This window comes from Callospermophilus lateralis, chromosome 1, assembly GCF_048772815.1.
Source record: "Callospermophilus lateralis isolate mCalLat2 chromosome 1, mCalLat2.hap1, whole genome shotgun sequence".
Lineage (NCBI taxonomy): Eukaryota > Metazoa > Chordata > Mammalia > Rodentia > Sciuridae > Callospermophilus > Callospermophilus lateralis.
The window spans coordinates 65,140,666-65,163,302 of NC_135305.1; positions in this window are offsets into that span (position 1 = coordinate 65,140,666).

Sequence of the window (22,637 nt, forward strand, 5' to 3'; positions counted from 1 at the left end):
GAAACCATAGCCTAATTACCTTCTAGGCATTGTGATATTTATAGATACAAATATTTTCTTTTATTTTAAATATTTATTTCTAATGGGGATTAGCTCTTCAATAGAATGCAATTAAAGTATCTAATAATATTAGATATTATCTTTGTACCTATAAAATAATAACAAGTATCCTGAGTTGTCTGTGAAGAACTGTGGCACCCTAATCAACAACAATTAAATGCTGAGTTGTTGAAAATATGAATGAACAATATGACTTACATCACACTTATGCAATTCCCTTTATTACATTTGGTGTGTTTTTAAACACAAATATACCAAGACTTTTTCAATTATTTTAATTTCTTCTGAAAATAGTTTTATCACCTTTTCCTTGCATAAATATTATGTGTATAAGTGAATGTATATACATACATGTGTATATATGTATATATATACACACATACAAACTTAGAAATGTTACAGGTAGACAAAATAAGATTATAATATAATCTCATTACATTGTAAGATAAGTGATTCTGAATAATGTAGTTTCCAAATTTTATGTATTTCACACAATTCTAGAGTTTGATTTGATTCTGCCATTTAAAAGAAAAAATTGTATCTTCATAGAATAAAGTTTTTTAAAAACTCTCTTAGAAAAACAAGTGTCTTAAAGAACAATGGTCTCGACTACATCCTACTTAAATATTGAAGTATTTTAAGAACATATATTAATTTAAGAGTAAGCTCCATCCCTGACATGTTATTTATACTTCCCTCCAAAGGTACCACCTATAGAAGACCTATATTTACTTAGAGGATATATATGTGTGTGTATGTGTGTGTGTGTGTGTGTGTATGTGTGTGTGTGTATATATATATATATATATATATATATATATATATATATATATTAAAGACTGCTAGCAAAGTTTAAAAATAAATGTTTCTTTATAAAAAGGACCAACCAGTTTACCAATTAACAAAAACATTAGCATAACAGACACTAAGAAGAAAATCTCTATATTTCTATCCCATGTGAATACCTTGGAGACTATAGTTGCTTTATGAAAATTCCCACAAGAAACATCTTACAAAAAGCAATGGTTCCAAACACGCTTTGTTTGGAATAATGACACCATTAACACTTGGCACTAAGGTTCCAAAATGGAAGTGTGTCTGCATAATGGTCTACTTTATGCTTTATGAAGATCAACACACTAGGTCACTGTGCAGAGGCTGACGTGTTCCAGGAATGAATGCCATGTTGAAATGTAGAAAGTCTCACTATAATCCTTGACACAGTCTACATTTTCAGTTGGATTTAAAAAAAAAAAAAAAAAAAAGTTATGCCTTTTACTCTATTTTCTCTTTTCATAAGATTAAAAATTCATGCTCATTTGTTCAGAGGGATAAAGGAAGTCAATACTAAAGTTACACCAGTAAATAAGCAAATTATGTTGACAGTATTAATATTAGTAATATTATAATATTAATTTTAAATTTATGGCACAATCTAAAGAACATTACTTGAATGAAAAATTCTGCTTATCTTCAAAATATTAACAGAAAAGTTTTTAATTCATTGTCCCAAATGAAGCTAAGTTCTTGAAATGATGCTTTTGAATATATAACCAATTTGGCATTCCTAAACAGCACCCCCCTTAAACGTTCTGTGTGCCTTTTGTCCACAACCTGCCCGTCACTGTGTGCCCTGTAGATTTTCTAAAGGGTGTTCACTCTAATATTTTGATGTTTGAGCCTTTTGCATGTCTTCCAAGGTGATCTTCCCTTTGTCTTTCACTTTTATTTTCTATGAATGATAAGTAAATTTAAAAAGTATTTACAGCTGAACATGTTGTATATTCCCTGGCCAATGTTTTGAGGAAAACAAAACAAACTATCAAAGGCTTTGCTGTCCCTCTGCCAGACAACCCTCAGTCCTTTACTTTGCACTCTAGTAACCTACAGGCCCCTGGTTTGTATTATTAGAGTGTTTTCTATTCTGCTAGGATCAGAAGCTCAGAATTTCTAGCTTTATTGCAATCCCTTAGTTAATTCTTCCACACCTTCTCACCCACTGTGCTGACCCCATCACTTCTGGAGAGACCTCCTTCCTGTCCTTATCCTCAGCTCAGCTGCAGATCTTGTCTTGCTGGAGTCTACCCTCTGATCCCTGAACCTCTTCAATATTCCTTTCTTTTCTTACTTATCCTTGACACTAATGTCCACTTATTTTGACAATGACTGCTCTTTCAGCTAAAAATTTCATAACCAGATGTAAGTATATGAATCAAATGAAGGAACTGTTAAAATTGCAGTTTCCAGGCCATCATCTCCAAATATCACATTTCAGAAAGTCATGGAGGGATGATGAGGAATCTGGATTTCCTATGAAAACACTCCAGGGGTAGAACTCAATCTAACCCCTTTGACCAGTCACAGATTTTAAGTTGGATCCCAGTGTTTAGTGCCAGACTCAAATTTTCTCCAGCTTCTAAAGCTTATCTGTCTTTACCACCTAATTCCTTGACTATTACAATATTTCCCTAGCTCTTTTCCATCCTCCCTCACTTTAGTCCCCTAGTCAGATACAAACTGCAATCATACTCTGATAAAATGCTTTAATAAAATTAATGTGGGAGGCAACTGGGAGCCATGTGTTGTTTTCCACAACTGAGAGACAAGCTTTCCAAGGTTCCAGGGTCCTCCTCAATGTGTTTCATGACTTTTATTTTTGGTTTAATTTCTCATTAGTTTTATAATTTGAGAATAAAACACAGTCTTATTCTTATTTTCTCATCATACTATAAAGCCAACTTGTCAGAAATGAGATCACAAATGACAGATATTATGTAATTCACTGTAGCTGCAAAGCTAATCACTTTGACAGTAGGCTGAGGACACAGGTGCTATATTCTTTCCCTTCTACAATCTGAAGGCAGAAGGATTGTGGTCCCCATTACCTGCATGGAGGAGTAAAAGACAGGAAAGAAGGAGTAAGGAAGAAAGAAAGAAAGAAAGAATGATCAACTAGTGTTCAAGAAACACAGGCCATGATTTATATTGTACGTATTATAGGAATGTCATGCCTCTCTCATCTGTTCCCAAACTATATAATTTATGAAGAAAAACTGAACTGTTATTCTACATTACTGCAAACAGCAATATTAAAAACAATTCATTGTTCAATTGTCTGAGTAACTTTGATAAAATTGAGTTTTCAAGTTTAACAGCACAATGTCAAACTTTGTATTTGTTTGATAAAGAAGAAAAAGGTAAGGCAATAGATAAACATAAGGGAATATGTGTACCAGGAAGATGTGAAAGAAGTTAATATGGCTAGGAGATATATGTATATGCAATCAGAGAGGGAGAGATTATCATTATCGCTAGTGTGGAATTATAGTACTGGGAGGATATTGGCCCAGATCAAGATTTAATAAAAGGAATAATCAGCTGAATTAGATCTGAATCAGGCAGGATGAATAAAATAGAAGCAATAAAGAACACAAAAGACGGAGACAGAGAGAAATGGAAATTGAGATTTCCACTCTGGAAAAGGAATTAGCCAGAAGGCAGCTGCTAGTGGATGGGGTAATGCGGCAACACTTGTCTCTGCCTGCAGAGACAGGTATCGTCTCTCTAATGAGTACCTCAGGGAACAAAAAGGCATCCTAGCAGCACAGGAGGCAACAGGACCTTCCTAGACAGGACTGGTGGGACTGCATCTGCTGTTCAGACCTTGACACCTCATTATACAAAAGGTGCAGAGAAGCTGGAAGGAGTTCACAGACATGATGGAAGAGTGATTAAGATGCACAGAAAGCTGATTTGTGATGAAAGATTAAGGCAGAAAATAAGTACAGTTTGGTTGTGCAGCAAGTTGATGGCGAAAGTATCTATCTATTAACAAGCCAAAGATATAAATACTTTGAAGAAAAAATAATTATTTAACCTGGTACTAGGAGGAGAGGTTTATAGAGAATATGTGCAATAAAACAGAAAAGAATGCTATGCTAAAATTAGGAAAGGAAGTATAAAAATGCAAGTGATAAATCTCTTTTCCTGATATGGGAAAAGACACTGTCCTGGGAAACAGAGGACACTAATCTGGTGGCAAGAATAAAATACAAGCAGTGTCACCACACAGATGGTTACCACAACACAATCAATGGAACAATAAATATTTAAATCATATTAACAATTTAAACTCCATTTCCAAAGGAGACTTTTAGTTTTATCCTCTATGTTTTGTTCATACCATGGTCTTCTTTAATTAATGATGTGAAATCGTAAATCAGTGCAAGAGTTTATTTAGTTTTAGGAAACTAAGTAAAATGAGTAAATAGGTCCTTTCAATATAGTTTCCAATGATTCTTCATGTGGGTTCGCAATATGGTATTTAAAAATATTAAAATATAAATGAATCACTTATATAATTAGGCATGTGGGTAGATATAAAAACTTGAAATCACATCCCTGTGGGAGTGAGCTGGATCTTCACAGAAGAAAGCAAAGGATTCTCAGGTAGGACTTCTTCCATAACACATGCTAATACGTGTACATATAGGCTAATACATGTTTTTTCTATGACTCATTGTGTAATATCCATCCCATCATAGAAAGAAACTGAACTACCCACACAGGTATTATTTTTGGATTATATTTGGGTCATCAAAACACAGATATGTTACCCACCCTTCTTAAAACCACAAATATTCATTGTACTACATAGAAATATTAAAACCCAATGTTCAGTTTTTAATATTTTAAAGATACACATGATGCACAACAGAAACCCCTGCATAAATGAAATGCTTACACTGATCTAGTTGAAGATTCCATTATATCCATTTTACAACTTTACTTGTTTGACAAACTTTCATCTCTAAGCTTTGAGAGTCAATGTAACAATAATCAGTGCCTGTAGTGTAGCTGTTTCCAATTTGTAAAACATATGTGTGCTTTATATTTCATTTGAAACTCACCTTTGTAGTTAGGTATTATTCTTCCTTCATGTTGCAAATAACTAAGTTAAGAATTAGATGAGTTACTGAGAAGCTAAAGTCAGGTCTGTAAGAAGATTTAACAAGAACAGAGACCTGCATCTTCTGACTGCTGAATAGTCTTCTGACTTCTCTGTGTTTCTTACATGATTCAGGAACTCAATTCCAGCATCAATCAACATTTAAAGTTAACAAAACAGTGTTAATAGAGTGAAACTGTCCATCTTCATCATGACTTTCTTGAGAACCCTAAAAGCACAATTATTATTAAAGAAGAATAAAAGAAGCAGGTAAAGTAGATCAGATAAATAAGAATAAAACTTTGTTGCTTAAATTCCCAAGATATGCAGCATTTGTTTTTGGAGAATGGCCTGTGTTTTCACAGTGACATATCATATTTGATTAAAATATATCACCTTCCACAATGGAAAAAGGGAGTGGAAGGTTCAGGTCATGTAAGTGCTCAAAGCCAGGGAATACTCTGAAGGTGCAGCTGGGTGGAGGTGCAAAGGATAGGAAAAATAGTGTGGCAGAGATGTACTGGGAGGGAGGGGCCAAACCTGAGGAAGAAAGTGGAAAAAGAATGGAAGCTCTGTCAAGTTTCCAGGTGCTAAAAAACAAGCATATGTGCAAAAAGACATTTGGCAGCATCTTCGCAAATGCATCAAGGAGCAATCTGAAGAACAGAAGGTTCCAGTAGCTGAGAGGAAATACTTAGTAGAGGCAAACATCATCTTGGAACTGACTGAAAGGAAAATAGCATTTGAAATGTTCAAGCTCCTTGGAAGACAGCAGTAAAGGAACTGAGTCAGAGACTGAACGTCAGAGAGCAGAGGTTTATAGACTGAGGACATCCAAAGCAGCAAGCCAGTGGCAAGGGAAAAGAAAGTTGTGGTGTGGTGTGTAGGGTGAAGAACAGTAGGAGAGGGAATGGCAGTGCATTTTCAAGTATTGACTTCAATTTTTAAGCAAAAGGGGAGATAAGCAAAAATACTTTTTTAAAAATGCACAGAATCCTAAACGTATAAGAAAACTGGAAAGATACACAAACAAAAGGAAAAAAAGGCAGCCTTTAAAAACTTCTCCATTAAAGCTGGCCAATGCTTGTATAGCACTTGATAGCTTAAGCTCTAAAGTCAAACTGTAACCATTTTTACCATTTGACAGGAGGACACTTGGGCAAGTTATTTAAGTTCTCTATGCCTCAATTTCTTTACTCGTGAACAGAAAATAGTATTTTCCACCACAGGTAAATTAAAAAAAAAATTCAGTAAGAAAATGCTTGGAATTCAAGAACACAGTGTGTGTCAGAGAGTGGGTCATGAAATGTAAAAACTTTCAAAATTGTGAGAGTATGTATAATACATCAAAGATCAGAAATGGGATTTGAGAAAAAAAGGTAAGCATGATAGGAATTTTTTTTCTTTTAAATCAGAAAGGACAAAAGGAGAGTGAGAAAGAATTAGAATATTTAAGGCTGCACCTTAAAAAAGTGATGAATAAAAGAAGAGATGTTACTGAAAACGTATCTGATCCAAGGCAATTTACTATGAAAAATGAAAATTCATGGAAAATGGGCAAAGAAGCCCCTTATTCCTGAAAGACCCAATTCAGAAATCCATCTTCAATCATTCAGAGACTCCCTTCTTCTCATTCCCAGAATTGCCTTCAACTAGCCAAGTGTTTCAGTCCTGAATCAAATAAATAACCAAGCATTTCATGTTTCAATGCTCTTTCAAAAACTGTAAAGTAATTCCTTCCATCTTCCAAATATAAACTGAATTGAGTAAAGCCACAGCCTCCCATCCTAACAAGGAAGGCTTGAACTTTCACTATCAGTCATAAATATTTATTTTGTAAATGGAACAATCGATAATACCATTATGCTATGAGGTTTTTGAATGCTATGAGGTTAACCCTACATATCTCATTTCAGACTCCTGAGCATAGATATTCTACTTTGTCTCCATTAGCTTGGGATAAAATTGATGTGCAGAGAAGTTAAGCTAGTACTTCAAGTTTTGTAGTCATTAAGCAGCAGAGAATAGATTTGAATAAAACACTGAGCAAAGGTCTGCTCTTTTAACAATGGTAAAATATTCACTGAATAATAAGTTGAACTGAGCCATGACCTCATTTCATTATTTGATGACCCATTATCCTGGGTTTAAATGAGTTATTTATGCTATTTAATTAAAAAAATTATATTTTTAAAATATTATATTTTAAAATATTATAAAATATAATATTTTAAAATATTATATTCTATATTAGTATGTGTCTATGTATGTATTTATTCATCTACACTTTTGAAACTTGGGATAATGAAATTTCTTGAAAGCCATGAAGATAGAGAGGATTTGGGAACCGCCTTTTTTTTTTCTTTGCAATTCTGGGGATGGTCCTAGGACCTTACATATGTTAGGCAAGCGCTCTACCACTGAGTTATACCCTCAGCCTCTGGATGACCTATTTTTAAAAAAGAATTATTTGGAAAAGAAATAAAATTTCCTTACTTGTTCTCAATTCTCATAGTCTGAGCATCTTCCCAAGCTGCATTTGATTTTCAAATTTAAAGACACATGGATTTTTTCAGGCACACAGCCTCTAAATCCAAGCCAGTTATTTCATCTCCTGCTGAAGTGAAGAAAATGACTTGACACAATACAGAAGGAAAACTTTCAGTGTTGTGCTTTATTGAGAAACTCAATGTCAGCTCCTAACGTGGTACGTACATAAATGCACAATACATTTTCTATATTGCTTTAGTATCTTTTCAGGATAACTTTAGAAGTACAGCATTTTAACTTTCAATACTGACTTTAGAACTTAGAACTTTTCTAAGAGTCAACTCCATTGTATTTGTAGCTAGCAAATAAAATGTAGCCTTTTACAGGGGAGATACTGAACTTAGGAAAAAATATGTATACAGAAAGCCAAAATTTAGAAAGAATGTAAGTTCTATACAAAAGATATAAAATACGAATAAAATAATAACAATACAAAATTCTTGATTCTAAAGAAGAATGAAATTATGGCATTTGCTGGTAAATGCAGAGAACTGGAGACTATCACACTAAATGAGATAGGCCAATCCCTCCAAAACAAAGGCTGAATGAATGTTCCTTCTGATATGCAGACGCTTATACACAATAAGGATTGGGAGAGGAGAATAGAAGTTCACTGGATTTGACAAGGAGGAATGAAGGGAAGGGAGGGGGATGGGAATAGGAAAGACATTAGAATGGACTGGACATAACTTTCTTATGTTCTTATATGAATACACAACTAGTTAACTCCACATCATGTACAACCATGAAAATGGGAAGTTATACTTCATATATGTGTGATATGTTAAAATACATTCTACTGTCATGATATACTCAAGAATATATTAAATATTCTAAAAAGAACAAATAAAAACTCTGACAGAGATGGTAAGGGAATCGGGTAAAAGCAAAGAAAATTTCATAGTAGAGATCACTTAAGCTGGAGTCTGAGAGCACATCATGTTTCAAGAGACACATAAGATAAGGCATGAGAAAAGAAGTGATGTCATAGTTTCATGTGGCTAAGATAATCATGGACAAACTGCAAAGTTAGATTACAGTCCAAACAAGACAAGGCAAGGTGTTTACACTGGATTCTGCCATCACTTGTGTAGGGAGTAAATGACAGCACTGTTCAAACAAGGCAGTCACTTTATTTGGAACTACATTTGTGGGAGGAAGTCATGCTTTGTCTGCAATGGATTCATCTGTAATTTTTCAATAACATGATAGACATGCAAGACAATTTTTAGGAGTGCATGATATATCTCTTTAAGCACATTTCAGGCCATTCCTTTAAACAAAGAAGGACAGCAACTAATTCTGATTCCTCTAATAAAAACAAACAAATAACAACAACAAAAAAAACAAATAGGATCACATGCGTGGTGTAAACAGTCCCAATTCATGGAGAGGGGATGTGGTAGAGAAAAAAATTCATATATCTTAAACACTGAAAACTTTGCAAAGGCCAGATTCTAACAAAAGTATTTGGAAAAAATGTTATTTAAAAAATAGAAATAAAAGAAATATGAAAACAGGCACACTGGCTCACAAACTTTAAAAGAATGTATGATCTTTCTAACATACAATTATATTAATATATTCTTTAGTATATTTGGGCTTTAGCAAATGTTTTAGTCAACAGAGGAAGGTGCCAAGAAGACGGTTAATGGCATGAGCAGGCTTAGTAACTGTGAGTATCCAATTTGCTTACAATGAGGTCGTTTTTCACTTTTATTTTCCTCTGTTAGTTTACATACACCTACACACATGTATATTCATATACATATTCATACACACATACTGTTTTAGTCAGCTTTTTCACTGCTGTAACTAAAAGACCTGACAAAAACAATTTTAGAGGAGAAAAAGTTTATTTTGAAGCTCACAGTTTCAAAGGTCTCAGTAAAGAGAATAGCCAACTCCATTCTTTGGGGCCCAATGTGGGGCAGAACATGATGATGGAAGAGTGTGGTAGAGGAAAGCGGTACAGGACAAGGCAACCAACAAGCAGAGAGAAAGAGAAACCACTCACCAGGGACAAAATACATACCCCAAAGGCTTGCCCCAGTGACCCACCTCCTCCACACCCTACCTGTTTTCAGTTACCACTCAGTTAATCCCCCTCAGGGGATTAATTCACTGCCTGCTAAAGCTTTCAAAACCCAGTAATTTCCCCTCTAACCTTACTTACATTGTCTCACACTTGAGCTGGCGAGGGACACCTCTTATCCAAATGGTAACACATGCATATGTATATACACATAATATTTTAATATTATTTATAGTTTTGCTTAAATTATATTATTTTTTATAAGACCTTGATCTTGCCAAATGAGGTTTCCCTACCCAAGATACAGATTATGGAACACAGTGTGCTGAATTGATTGGGGCTTGTTACAAAATGTGAACAAGAATATGAGTTAGAAGACAGTTAAAATAGTTTAGGCAAAAGATCATGAAGATTTGAATCATAGTGTTGGCAGTGATAATGGAGAGAAAAATTTTTAAGAAAATTTGCTGAACTAACTGAAAATAGAGCAAAGGAAAGTGATAATAATAGTAGCTAACATTTACTTAGGGATGACTAAGGACCACACACTATTTTGAATAGTGAACACACGTTAACTCATTTAATCCACACAGTAAACTAGTAGCTAAATATTGTCAGTAGTTCCATTTTACTGTTCTTTAAATTAAAACAGAGAGTTGAAGCAAGTTGTTCAGGCTATAAGCTGGTGGGTATCAGAGCCAGGATAGAAACCCAAGTTGACTAGGCACCTGCTCTATACTGCATTAGAAATGACTGATGTGTACAATTCAAATTGGTGATTATAAATTGAACACAAAAATAAATAAAATAGGTTAAGTTGTAATAAAAAAGTAAAAGAAAAATAAATAAATAAATAAATAAATAAGGAAAATGAGTTTAAATTTGGAAATTTTGCTTTGGAAGACCTGGAAGAATATGAAAGTTGATAAGGAAACAGAAGTTGAAGGTTTTGTACCGGAGGTTACAAAGGATTATGGCCAAAGGAAGTGATCCGAAGTATTGTTTGAATGTTGGTATATGGGTATTGTGGATGTATACATAAGTTTCCAAGTTTTTTCAGACTTTAGATTAAAAACAAAAACAAAAACAAAAACGCCCAAACATCAACACAAATGAATTGGACTAGAGAAATATCAAGGGGCAAAGGCAGCTGGTGAATCAGCAGTTACTTCATTAGACACTGGTGACCTAAAACATGTCTGCTGGCCTGAGGTCAAAATCAGATTATGCATCATTTTGTATAAAGCTACATAAACTACATAAAAAAAACAGAAGGTTATACTAAGCTGAAAGTTTTGCTTGCAGTGCCTGATCCACAGGCCATGCTGCAGAAATGAAGTGAAGCAAGTGTCACTGGAAATGCAAAGAACAGTCAAGGTTTGCAGATGTTCTGAGGGAAACATGAAGCATTTCAGCGGGAATGAAGAAACAAAATGAGAGCTAGCTAGGTGGTTGAGATATTTACATTTTGACCTTTGAGTGAAATAATTTCTCTGATGGAAATCTATTTGTTTCTATATTCATGAGAATGGAACGTCCCCCTAAAAGTCCTGTGATTTATTTATTATTTTGACACAGTAGAATTAACCTTAAGAAGTATTGTAAGCACTCAAAGTCTACTCATATAGAAAAGAATAAACAGATCATTGCATACAAGCAGGAAGAGTGTGTTTTTCTATTAACTCACCAGTTCAAAAAGTATACTTGAAATTTAGGGGATTATTATTCCAGGAAGGATGGAATTTCCCTCTACAGGAAAATATCAAAACTGAAAGATATAATGCAATAAATAAATAAATAATTGATTTAAAAGAAAAATAAGACCTCACATCTGCTTCCTGGCAGAATTATGATTTTTATATTGGGAAATATTTCTTTTGTTTCTATTATTAAATGTGACCACATCAAGAAAGCATGATAGTATAAAATGTTATCTTTTACTTTGTTCACACCCAGATGAGAAATTGAAAGTTGCAACATTTTAGAGAAGTCTGTATCTCCCACAGAAAAAGAGCTCTGAAGGCCAGTAGCTACATCTTATACTGCTAGCATGATTTTTTTGATGAAACCATTTATTTTGCACTAAAAGTCTGTTATAATTAAACAATTCAAGATCATTTAACATTTTTTATGGTCTAGTAGCAGAAGTAGATTAAGCCACCTGTGGTTCTTATTCAAAGTAACAACAACTATGTGGCAAAGAGTGCACTTCTGCATATCATCTATATATTACTCATTATTTTTAGGGTGTAGGGTTGATGCAGTCAGACACCAGTTTCAAGAGAACCTCATCCTTTCTGCAGAGTACTCAGAACAAATCATACAAGCAGTGTTAAATAGTAAATGCTACTTAAATTTTAATCAATATTTAACCATGATATATTTCTGTTTTAATTTTAAAATAGCTGAGTAACTCTCAAGCCTCTCTTTACAAACTTGCATGACTGCAAATTGTCTTTAATCTAACATATCTCTGGTTTAAGTATCATGCATGAAGAAGTTTCTGTAAATGCTATGATGCAAATCAAAGTATACTCACAACAGGCAAAGAAAGCAAATCAACAACTTCACACTTTCCAGTTGTTTGAAAGAATATTCCTGAGTATCTTAGGTCAGAGAGCTCATCACAAAGGACATTTCACAGACTTTCATCCTCTATGAAAATCATTCAACACTTGCCATTGAGAATCTACCATGTATTTATCAGTACCGTAGTGTTAAGGTGACAATCAAGACGGACACTTGTCGACATGTTAAGAAGCAGAAAGTTCACCCTCACAGGCATGATGAAACTTCAGCTGTATTTCAATTCTGTGGTTTCTCTGTGTGTTTCTGAGCACACTAAAACTAGTGTCTTATAGATATGGATCATGAATTGCTAGGGCCTGGGGCTATTCCTCTCGGAACCCTTGGCACTGATCTTAAATTAGAAAAGTTGTCCTTTCCTGTTTAAGGAAGAAGGAAGGAAGGAAGAGTGGAGAATGGCAAAAAGGGAAGGGAGAAAGAATTTATATCAGCTCAACCCCAGTCCCTTTGTAAAATTAAGAAATTGGACTGAGCATTCTCTCTGTTTGCTTTTCTTTTAAATTCTGAAATACATGAATCCACGAGATACACTAGACAAAAAATATTTTATTATTATTATTTTCTTAATTAGAGGGATTACCAAATAGGTATCCTTAGATTGACAGTTTTTCAGGCCTACATACCAATTATTTCCAATGCTAGAATTAAACAAAATAAGCAAAGAGACAGGAAAAGAAAGCACACCCCTGATACTAGTTATGTTAAACAAGTTTTAACAAAATGTGTATTACTGGAGGAATAGTTCTTTAGTGGATATGTAATAATTCAATTTATTTAGACTATAAAATTGAACTTTAGGGACACACTGTTTTGTAGACACAAACAGATTGTCTGTGTCTTTCACTCAGTATTCTTGCTCTTCACATTCTTTTGAATGTAAATAATCTAAAGCAAAAATGACCTGATAACAAGGAGCTAAAACACAGTAGGAAATTCTCAAAGCTTATTAGTTTATGGGTACAGATACTAATATGTTCATCTTGCAATAACACATTTTTTAAATTAAAAAAAAAAGGCAGGGGTTGTGGTTCAGTGAATAGAGAGCTTGCCTAGCAACTGCTACAACCCTGGATTCAATTCCCAGCACTTATAGATAGATATACATACATGTAGAAAAGCCTTTTTTTTTTTGCATATGAAAAAATAGAAGAAATATTTTATACTGAGTCATTGGCAAATATTTTATACTGATCCTTTGGGAAAAGGCAAAGTTTTACAATATCTTCTACTATACATTCACAAAAGACAGTTCATTTATGTAACCCCCAAAGGTGTGGGGATTTCTCCCCAGTAGCAAGGCAAGCAAGCAATTCCCAGTGAACACCAACTAGGTGTCCTCTAATTTAGCTCATTTGAGATATCTTCTGGACATAGCATCAGAGATCACAGGTTGAGGGCTCAGTCCCCAAGACTTCCTCCCCAGATCTACCCCACACAAACATTTCAGATGACAACAGGAAGCCCCAGATTGTTCTCCTGTGCTTCTGGCTGATCAGTCTTAAATCAAGGTTCCCATAGCCTTCTCCTTAGGTTTAATTAATTTTGCTGAGCTTCTCTCAGAACTCAGGGAAATACTCACATTTATTGCTGTATTATAAAGTATATGAAAAATCATACAGATGAAGAGATGCATAGAGCCAGTTATGAGAGAAATATGAGCACAGAGCTGCCATGTCCTCTCTGACATACCTCCCTCCAGAGGCCTCCCTGTGTTATGCTATGCAAAATTCTTCAACTCCTGTCATTTTAGGTTTCTATGGAGATGTCATTGCATTGGCTGATTGCTAATAGACACAATAGGGAAGCCCAGCAAGCCTGGTCTCTTCATATTTTTCTTGGTCTCTCTGTGCAATATTTCTTCCTCCAAAGTATGGGGCAGGACCCCTTTAGAATGAGGAAGATCTTATGACTGCTATCAGACCAAGGTAGGTCTAAGAATCTATGGCCAGCTAAAGGTAGAGGAAGGTTAGAGTTTCTATATGTTGCCTTTGGGAGGGAGTTAAAAGCCAGGAACCATAGATAAATATATATCACAGCTACCATAGATAAATATTGAATATCAGTGCAATGAACACTCGGTAATAGGCTTTGTAATGATTTAGCAAAGATTTAGAAAATATTTCAAGTAATTCTAATTTATTCTGTCTCTAAAACATTTTATAAGATAGTGTTATACATTATTATTAACGTAACATGTTGTGGTGGATAATCATAAGCAAAAGTAACACCTATGAGAACAGACTAGTTTGAAACAAGACTGAGAAAAGTATTCAAGAAATATTTTTCCATAAAAAGTCATAACATTATTCAGTTTCACTTCTACTTGCTCAGAAGCTAGAGTGACCTTTCAGTTCAATTTCTGGAAAATATCATTGATGCACATACTTGCTGCTTCTATTTAGTTGTATTCCAGAGAACTTTCAAGCAGATGAAGCTGCATGGGACAAAGGTTCACTTTGCCTTGTTAGAGTCTTTACAGAACCACAAGGTACAATTTATGTCTGGGCTCTTCCTAACCTTCCTCCTTGAAAGCTGAAGGCTTTAGCAAATTGACTCTATAATTGCCAAATTCAGGATTTCTGAAAGGTCCCTGGTACCTGAAGTTTAGGGAGTAAGGATCTGGTGCTCTCTTAGTAGCTAGATAGCTCCAGTGGGGCAAGTTCAGCACTAGTATGTGGTCTAGAAAAGATTTAGTATCTGGGCATGAGACTGTACTGCGCAGTGTTTCTGGGCTGATTTCCATATCCTCGAGTGAGTGGGCAGTGAATTAGATCATTTTGCTTCCCTTCACTTTCTCACAAAGCAGACTAAAATAGAGTATTCTGAAAAGGTAGAATGGTGAGAGATTGTTGAGAAGGTCCCTACAGCAATATGTGGGTAGAAGTTATACAGGACAAGGTAGTAATCACAATGTGGAAGTGAACTCTGTCCAAAGGAATAGGAAGGAGAGTAGAACCAGTTAGAAGACTAAAGAAACATTTCTGCATTAGATTTTAGTTTTTTTTTTCAAAGAAAACCTGTTGAACAAATACGCATTGCTTATTTGTGGATGGAGTAAAGCAACAAGAAAATAGGTATATTGACAAATCCAGCCGATCAAAGGAGAACAATGGGAGGCCAGGAAATAAGACTCTGAATTTAGATGTGGGGGCCTAAGCACTTTATTACTTTCTTTCTAACATCTAAAAGTGACTGTTTCTTCTGAGACAACTTGTATGGAGTGGTTTCTCTGTCCAGGCTTCTCCCTTACCTGACAATGACATGGTCAGTCTCAGTGTGCTCCAAAATTTTATTATTTATTTATTGAATGATACCAGGGATTGAATCCAGAGGCACTTAACAACTGCGCCACGTCCCCAGCCCTTTTAATTTTGAGACAGGGTCTCACTAAGTTGCTAAGGGCCTCATTAAATTGCTGAGGCTGGCTATGAACTTATGATCCTCTTTCCTCAGCCTCCTGAGCTGCTTGGACTACAGACAGGCACCACTGTACCTGGCAAATTGTCTCTTTAAACACACCCTGGGCAAGTAAAAGAGAAAGACCAGGGGAGGAGAGAAAGAGAGATTAATAATCAATCTTAAATAACCTTCTGTTGGACAACTATTTACTTGAAGTGGGCCGCCAACTAATTGTTCTTTGAATGAACTAACTAGAAAAAGAACAAGAAGAAAGAACAGTGTGCAGACGGAGTGGGAATCTGACCTGTGTGGAACATGTGTAGCCTGTATAAGACAGAGATGCTAACAACATCTACTGTAATGGGCCATCCAGAATTTGGTATGTCGGTACTAATATATTTATCCCTCAAACCTTATGAGGTTAACACTTTCATGAACCCCAATAAAACAACGGTAAACTGAGATATAGACAGGTCAAAGACATACCTGTCTGAATGACATACCTAAGTGGTGACAGAGCTGGGATTTGAACCCAGGCTGTTAACTTTCATAGCCCAAAGTTTTAACATTGCACCACATTTCCTCCCACACATCAAATTCCAGTTCAAAGTCTAATTAAAGACTTTAAAACTTTCAGTTACCAAAGTGAGTGACTGCCTTTGTACCTAAATTGTTAAGCAATCAGGACTAGTCTCAGGTGATGTAGGGTGTGTAGTGTTGGGATGACATAACTAGGACCTGAGAGACAAGTCAGGTTAGAGGCATATCTCTACATAGAAAAATGTAGAAATTGATAATGAAGATAGTGTAACTACTGAATAGGCTATAGAGAGAAAAGACCAACACCATTAATAGAACCTTTTGTTCAGTTGGATTTAATACTACATGGGGATGAGATTTGACCCATGGTGATAATGAACTATTTTACAATTGTCTATTTCTGAGCAGCAACTGTATTTTTATTCATGTTTCATCAGTGACTTTTATTACACCCAGCATGTGGCAGGCACTCGCTCAATAAATATTTGAATTAAAAAAAAATGAAAGAGGAACTTGAGAGAGGAAGTCTTCAAGAATAATAGGAATGTATGGAAAATACATGTGTGAAATAAGTTTTGTGATGAAGTAAAATATGTGAAAATTCAACTTTGGAACTCCATATCCAAAGTAGTCATGAGGACAAAGAAAGAGGTAGCGGATTCTAAATGCAATGACTTCAATGCAAGAATTAGAAATTGTGCATCTATCATGTGCATTACGAGGTAAAATATTTATGGGAATGTAGAGAAAGATGTCAAATAACAATCCTTTGGTCCTTATCCTTGAGAAACTTTGTTTTCTGGTATTAGAAGAAGTGGGAAAGAAGGTAATAGTTACTAGACTACTGGAAAAGATCTATGGAAAAGTAAACAGCCTTCAAGTGAAAAAGTACTTTTTCAGATAAGATTCTGGGGTGTATTTGGGAATGGTTAAAGTGTGAGGGATGAGTGGGGGCTTTGGTTAAGAGCTGGAAGAGATGCTGGCAATGAAAGACATAAAATTGTTCCAATTAAAAGAAGAAATCATCACAGCTAAAGTCCCACATAGAAAGAGCATGGCAGCTGCAGGCCCTCGTGGCTGATGCTGGTTCATTTTGTTTACTGAGTTGGGAATTTAAAACTTCTTATCCTTTCTCTACTCAATACACTGTCTATTTAAAGTACACACACTTAAACTGGCTTGTGCATATTAAGTAAAGGCAAAAGAGAAATCCCAAGTCTTCACTTCTGATTATTAGAAATAATAGGATAACATTTATACAAAAGGATGATTGTTGGCTGTCAGGGCAATGATGGTTGTATGACTGCTAAATACTAGGGGAAAGAGGCTTCAATGCAATTGTTATTTTTAATAATCCCAGAGTAAAAGTGCACAGGATATGAAATGACCGTTCACTGTACACTAATAACATTTGAAACATGAATCAAAGTACCGTTTCCTGAAATATAAAAAGACCCATGTGATAGTGACACAACAAAAGAAGGCTTTAAAACAATCAACATCCAGAGACTGGGGCAGGGCGGGTAAGGAATCCTGTAATATCTTAGCCCAAATTCTCTGAAGGTTTATTGAGTACACATGTGTAAGCACAACATTCCCTTTCTATGAGAGTTATTCCTGCCAAAAACTTGCCCTTTTTAAAACCTGAACAAAGAATGCTCTCTGCCAAACCTCATCACAGTGAAGTCTAAGACAACAATCCGTACAGCTCTACAAAATGTGAATCAACCCCTAAAAAGGCATATGCTATTTGCTCATCTGTGTGTTCAATATGAGTTCTTTGAACAGCTACTTGACAGGTGATAAAGGTCTTAACTTTAAAAGTTAATACAAGAACTTCTTCGAAGGGTGAAGCGGCACATGCCTATAATCCCAATGATTGGGGAGGCTGAGGCAGGAGGATCACTACTAGTACAAAGTCAGCCTTAACAACTTAGTGAGGCTCTCAAAAACTTAACCCAGCCTCAAAATAGGGTTGGGGATGTGGCTCTGTGGTAAAGAGTCCCTGGATTAAATCCCAAAACAAAACAACAACAACAAAAAAAGAGAATTTCTTGATTTGTATTAAACTCCCACTTTAAAATTACAAATATCTTACTGACACTTTTTTTTAATCATTTGGATACTTTTGTATACAGAATAGTCTAGCTAATTTTATTATATACTAACCTGCTTGAAAAGCCATATTTAAAGCACTGATTGAATTATGATAGGAAAATATAAAAATGTGTGGAGGCAAGACAGAAGAAAATGTGGACAAAAGAATGAATTTTAAATTGGAAAATACATTAAGGATAAGATTAATAAATCTATAAATTTATTAGGATCTAAAGAATTTGTCCTTTGATATGTAAAGTCACATCTCAAAATTTACAAGATTTGAAATGATTATTTTCATTTACAAGAATATTTTTAAAAACCATACTCTGGTTATAATTAAGTATTCATAAGAAATTAATTATTTGAAAATATATGACAGGAGATAAAAAAGAGAGAGAGAAAGCATGACAGTCTTTGTAAAATGTGAACTGCATGTATTGGTTATGCAAATTAAAAATGTATTTTAAAAAACGTCAGCCTGAATATTACATTGCTTTATTCCTCTTTTTCATTAAACTAAAATGTTATGGGCATTTTTAAAGAAAATTTCAGAAGAAATTTTTCATTTCTTTTGTGAAACAAAAATAAAAATCTGAATCTAAGATTCCAACGAAAGACCAGAGCATATTAGTCATTTTGATCTCAGTCTTTTTCAGACACTCATTATTTCAGGAAATTCAGTGGGCTCTGACCAAAAAGGAGGCCCATTAGTCACACATTCTGGAACCAGGTTCTCTGACTTTTCCCAAATAAGTTTTTGAAATGTGTTTTTATGTCATGACTCACACAAACTAAAAGCAGAAGAGAAAAAAAAGAAGTGTGCCTAAACATTCAACAAATACCACAGTAAAGCATGAATTCAGTAGAAACTCCAGCTCAATGTAAAACACAGAGCCAGGTCTTTATTGAATGATTGTAAATATGAGTTAATAATAAAACGTGAGACAATGCCATGTATAAAAGCTTAGATAGCAAAGGTAAAACATAAGGACTTTTGTTCCAACTGTAAGGGGACCTATCTGAAGGACACTAAAACTCAATTCTGCTGAGGGGATGGAAATGTAGAAATTAAGAAAACAGAACAATACAAATAATATGTGAAGTGATACATTCGTATATACACACACACATACACATACACACACACATACTATGCACACATATATATATACACACACATGCACATGCATGCATATACACACATATTGTCATCTTCATATGTCTACACCACTTTTTGATATAATAATAGCACTATATTTCTATTAAGAAGCTTGACTAATGTAGCTTAATTCTGTCAGATTAGAAAAACAGCAAAAATTTCCATTTTGATAGTACAGCTTAGTACAGTTTCTCATTACATACTTTAAATATAATTTTATATGCTTTATTTTTTTAAAACACTTAAAGATTTTTATAAGCACTGAGATGACAGTAGGGAGTTTACCTATTACCCACATCCAATTTTCCCTATTTACATTTTTAGACTAGTATGAATGTTTGCTTCAATTAGTAAACTAATAATGATGTATTGTCAATAAATAAATTACAGGTTTTATTCAGGTTTCCCTAGTTTTTATATAATGTTTATCCTCTGTTCCAGGATTCCACCCAGGGTATCACAATAAATTTGGTCATTATACTCTTTAAGCTTCTCTTGACTGTGACAATATCTCAGATTTTACTTGCTTTTCATGACTTTGACAGGTTTAAGAATTACTGGTCAGATATGTTGTAGAATGCCTCGCTAGTATAATTTGTATCATGATTTTTCTTATGATTAGTTTTGGATTATGGATTTTGGGGAGAAAGATCACAGAGGTAAAGTGCCATTTTCATCCACTCACATCAAGGTTACATGTCATCAATAGGATTTATGAGAGTTGATATTTAACTTGATCACCTGGCTGAGATGGGTAGGTAGTGTTCATCAGGCTTCATTACTGTAAAGTGCTCTTCTTTTTTCCTCCTGCCCTTCTTTCCATACCATACTCTTAGGAGGGAAGTTACCACACTTAGTCCACACTCAAAGGATGGAGTTTTGTTGCACTTCATTGGGGCCAAATATATACTGAATCACTTGAAATTGTTTTGCATGGGATTCCTGTCTCTTCTCTCCCACTTATTAATTTATTCAATCATTTATTTATACTAATATCTTTTAATGGACATTTTATTAAATGGTGTAGTAATCAATACTACTTTATTTTCTGTTGCTCAAATTATTCTACTTTGGCAATTGGGAGTCCTTTTAAATGACTCCTATGTCATTTGATATACCCCCCCCTCTCCCCCTTCCTCCCTCCCTCTCTCTCTGTCTCTCTGTGTGTGGTACTTCTATATTTTGACATTTCGAGATGCTCCAGGCTCTTCCTATAAGTTTCTTGTCCCAGTCCTAGAATTGGTTGATTCCTCCTAAGATGCTTGATTATTTCTATTGGAAAATGGCATTATAAAGCAAGATCTGGGTGACAGTTGTCAATGTAAAATCTATATTTGTTATAAATTTATGGCTGAGAATACTTGACATGCATCTATATGTGCAATAGACTTGTGGATAAATGTTTATGAACTCTTCTCCACTTTATGCATGTTAGCATTCTTTGTTTTTCCAGTAATAGTCATGAACTATTCCTGTAATGAAAATTATCACTATAACATATTTTTAAATCGGGGCTGGGGATGTGGCTTAAACAGTAGCACACTTGCCTGGCATGTGCGCTGCCCGGGTTGGATCCTCAGCACCACATACAAAGAAAGATGTTGTGTCTGCCAAAAACTAAAAAATAAATATTAAAAATTCTCTCTCTCTCTCTCTTAAAAAAATAAATAAAGTATTTTTAAAATTTACATATATCCCATTCAACAAGAAAACTAATTAGTATCGACTTCTACTGATCCAGTATTTAGTATTACCAATAAACAGAATTCTGAGCTCCAAATAATTGTCTTGAAATACAGTGTGACATTATGCAAATGTAGTAGATTATTTTTTGCCTTAGAAGACATATCTTTCTTCCATAAAGCAATCACTTTAGAGGAGGATCAATTATTTATTTGGAAACAACAACAACAACAAAATCAAAAGTCCAGAATGCCTGAATTTAATTTGTATACACTGGTCTTCATGATAACAAAAGAGGAGTAAAAGCTTAACACTAATCATAAACATGCCATCAAAGAAAATGAGTTCATTTAGATGTAACTTGAGGTTATTCCATCATACGCATGAGTCCAACTCGAAAGTATGTATGTGGGAAGAAAGATATCTATGGGCCTTTTTAAAATCAACTTAAGGAGAAACTATCTTTTCTGAAAAATATTTTTAATAGTTGATATGTGCTGATGATACATATATGAATTATAGTATTTCTCAATCTATATACTGAGGCAAATTCAGACAATATTGCTAATAAGAATTTTAAGTCTAATTTCTGTTTGCAGTATATTTGAAACTATATATGCTTAATGCATTTACTTAGATAGCAGTTAGTTTCTGGAACAAACAAAGCACCATAATCCTTAAAAAGTTTAGAAATATGTAAAAGATGGATTAAAGAGTAAACCTTGTAAATGCACAATTAAATTAATATAGAAAAACAGGCATTCACTTGGTGGTAGATTAATAATGTCATCTTCATATGTTTACACCACTTTTTGATATTAATAAAAACTATATTTCTATTAAGAAGCTTGACTAATGTAGCTTAATTCTGTCAGATTAGAAAAACAGCAAAAATTTCCATTTGTTTTGTGATTTGCTAGTGAAAACTCACTAACTCAATTCACTACAAATCACTGGTTTTAAAATATAAGATGACAAGGTTGTTATGCATAATATTCTATAGAATGAATAAGGAGTACACAGGAAGTCATCCCTAATTCCTGAAGACACCATATCTTTAAAGGATGACATTGTCACTATGATAAGGTAGATAGATTTACATTCACACAGATACAGCTTCTTCTGAAGGTCATGTAACTGGCTTTACTTATATATTTCTATTTGAGGTTAACATTTGTAATTTATTACCTCCAATTGTAGCTTAGCTCATTACCAAAGAGGGAGCAAATGAATAAATTTGCTAGTGAGTGATTAGAAAGCTGGTTGAAGATATCCTGATTCATGACTATAAAGATATTAAATATTATTATTAACGTGGAAATAAATGATCCAATGCTGATAATTATAGAAAAACAGTCATCAAAAACATTAAAATCCAAGCATAAGCAACATATTTCATTTCCTACACTAACTTTTTAAAAGCACTTAAGTATGTATCTGTGATTAATAATTTATATTACATATGTCCAATAATTAAAGTGTATCTCAAGAGAACTTCAAAATTATTGCAGTTGTATATCAGTGTGTTTTTCATTTACAGTAAATTTCTCTTTTGCTTTAGGCTTTTTTGAAAAATT